The sequence below is a fragment of the Palaemon carinicauda genome, unplaced genomic scaffold (genome assembly GCF_036898095.1).
Source record: "Palaemon carinicauda isolate YSFRI2023 unplaced genomic scaffold, ASM3689809v2 scaffold1113, whole genome shotgun sequence".
In the NCBI taxonomy this organism is placed as follows: Eukaryota; Metazoa; Arthropoda; class Malacostraca; order Decapoda; family Palaemonidae; genus Palaemon; species Palaemon carinicauda.
This window is the reverse complement of record NW_027168609.1, coordinates 39,420-42,500: the sequence shown is the minus strand read 5'-3', so window position 1 is coordinate 42,500 and position 3,081 is coordinate 39,420. Positions and strand designations below refer to the sequence as shown.

Genomic DNA, 3,081 nt, shown 5'->3' with positions numbered 1-3,081 from the left:
AAATCATTGTTTTGTGCATAGAATAGCCTAGTGGGTGTTCAGATTTGCTTAAATCGATATACCGTGTCAGATTCTATTTTCCTGAGTTTGTGTTTTCATATGTAATTTAATATTACTTAACTTAGGATTTTAGTGAGCCTAATTTTTTCATTTGTTACTAGGTTAGGTTACTTGTGCTTGCTGGAAGGTAGCCTAGTATCATCGGCTTCAGTTATCTTCCTGGTCTTGGCAAATTTATTAGGTACCTAGTTCAGTTGTATGTAATGTTGTATTGGTATATTTGTACTTGATGTTGATATATTGTATATTATTCATTATTGTTTATAAAGGGAATTTAGATGAATTTTACATTAGGTTTTTGATGGAAATTTTTTCGTGGTTTGCAGAATCCATAGTTTTCAAAAACAGGCAAGAGTTGAGTGGGTTCTACCACAGGTAGTCACTAGTGATTGAGGATTCCACTTCAGCCATCAGAGTTCTATTGCTTTGCCATATTTAATATTTATTCAATATAAGTAAAGAATCTAATATTTTTAATTTTAAAGTTTCTTTATCCAATATTGACATTAAAGTTATTGTTACTCTGCTCTCGCTGCTCTTGTTATAAATTTACACTCTGTTTAAGTTTTTTGAAATGGCGCCCAACTTGGGGCTCTGAAGGCTGTCTCAATACTGGTGGCACTTGGGTAGCATTGTAGGAGTGGTGGTTTTTATTTGGATTATTGTTGTTATTTTTTATCAGTGTACCGAATACTATAATTATCTTAAATTTTTTCTTTTGTTAGGCTGCATTGACGTTTAGAATTAAATTTTTCTATAATCATGACAGACATTAGGCTTCTTGTTATGAGTCGGAAGTACATCCGCTCTCAAGTCACTAGACAATTTAATGAAAGGCATAAATTTTCGCAGTATAATAGCTCACAAAAGTTAAATCTTGTTGAAAAACTTAAGAATTTTAAGGAAGAACTTAAAGGGCTTGATAGTAAAGTCATATCTTTGAAGTGGTCAGAGAGCGAAGATGAAAATGAAATGGAAATTGAATTTAGCTCTTGTCAGGAATATAAAGATAAAATTTCTGAAATGTTGCTGCTCTTAGAGGTTAATGTTAATGGAAGCACAAGTGAAAATCTGAATGAAACTCCTCTTAGTCGTCTTAAAAGTCCAGTAGCACCTTTGCCTAAATTTAAGAGTTCTGATGATGAAAGTTTGGAATTATTCTTACAGCAGTTTGAGGAAACTACTAGAAAGTTTTCTTACACAGATTATGATAGGTTGTTGTTACTTAAACAGCAGGTTTCTGGCAAGGCTTTACTTTTGATAGACTCTTTAGAAGCAGACAAACAAGGTTATTCCCATGCAAAGGAACTCTTAAAAACAGCTTTTGCCTCGGTTCCAACTCAAAAGTTTAATGTGATGAAACAACTTCAAGAGCTGAAGTTAGGTTATGATTCAGAACCCTTTCAGTATATTAGTAATATTAGAAAATTACAAGAAGCTGTTAAGACTTTGAAAATGGATATAGATGATGTTTTGCAGTACTTTTTCCTAAGAGGAATGAATGAAACTTTCAGAAATCAGTTGATACAAATTACTAACAATTCAAAGCCCACTACAAGTGAAATTGTTGATAACTTTTTTGAAGCCAATGAACGGTATCAGAATGCAAATAAACTTGGTAAATTAAGTAAAAGTAAACTGCCTTCTGCTGAAAGGCATCAAGATAAACTAGGATTGAGTAAAAGTTCAAACTTAGCAGCAGAGGTTAATTTTAAAAGCTCCAATCCTTTTAATTCTTGCACACTTTGTAGTGATAAGGTTAATGGTGATCATCCAATCCATAAGTGCCCTAATTTCGCTACTGCTAAGGAAAAGATAGCTAGGTTGAGCATTTTGAATGGTTGCACTAAATGTGCAAGAATCGAGCATTTGGATAGCTCGTGTCATTTTAGATTTTCCAGAAAGTGTAAACATTGTCAGGGATGGCATTTCTCCTTTCTTTGCCTGACAGATAATCATGAAAGTTCAGAGGTCAGAGATTTGGTGCGTAATCCTAAAAAAGCAGTTCCTAACCCTAAGCAAAACGAGAAAAGTAAATCAAAAGATGTTCAAAATAGTACACAGAATGGGGTAGTTTGCCCAGGTAGTTCCTTTCAGAGTAAGGGGGGCATAAATTCAATTTTACCCACATTTTCTTGTACTTTGGGCCCTAGTAAAATAAGAGGATTGAAGGATTCAGGTAGCCAAGCTAATTTCATTTCTGAGTGTGCTTTAGAAGGTCAGTGTTTCAAAGTTGTGAAAGATAATTTTGATCTTGTTGTCAATGGGTTTAATGGAGCAAAATGCTATCGTACCAAGATAGTTCAAATTTCTGTTAAGATGGGGGAGACAGCGCATAATATAGAAGCTATTTGTGTCCCAGGTATTGATATAAATTTGAATTTACCCGGCCTTGGTAAAGTTGTTAGAAGTTTTAGAAATTATGGTTATAAACTTTTAGATGAGTTTCTTGATGAGGCTAGAGAAGACATATCAAACATTCAGTTTGTCCTGGGGGCAAATTCAGCTCATTGTCTTATGGAAAAGATGGTTAGTTTTGGTCATAGTGGTCAGTGTGTGTACTATGAAACAAGATTTGGCATTATGTTAATAGGAAACATTGAGAAATTAATTGCAAATTTGAGATTTCTCCCTAGCCTGCATGATGATACTCATTTACTTTTTGGCTTGGAAGAGAATTTAAATGAGCAAGGTAAATCACTGGATAATATTAAATTTCCTATGACTTCATGTTTCAAGTCTAGTGTTAGATGTATTGGAAGTGCAGAGGATCCTACAATCTGTATTTTAGATCATGATGGCAGGATCAGCGAGCATAAATTGCAAAAAGCTACTGATCATATTTTAGAGCGAGAATGCTCATATTATTTGCACAAAGATAGAACTGACTTAGATGGGGAGAGCACTGAACATAATAAGAAATTAGTTAGGTATTTACTTAATAATACAAAAAGAGATGAAGAAGGCAGGTTGATAATGCCACTTTTATGGAATAGTCGTGTTTCTCATTTGCTGGGAAAG

The 3,081-nt window shown here is 34.0% G+C and overlaps 1 long non-coding RNA gene across 1 annotated transcript in view; it reads left to right on the top strand.

The window, feature by feature from the left end:
• Positions 1-435, top strand: part of LOC137635300 (uncharacterized) — a 1,103-nt gene extending 668 nt beyond the window's left edge. Inside the window, exons 2-3 of the long non-coding RNA XR_011042633.1 lie at positions 162-241; positions 387-435. This is a non-coding gene — a long non-coding RNA (uncharacterized lncRNA). The remainder of the gene's footprint in view (positions 1-161; positions 242-386) is intronic.
• Positions 436-3,081: the final 2,646 nt, after the last annotated feature.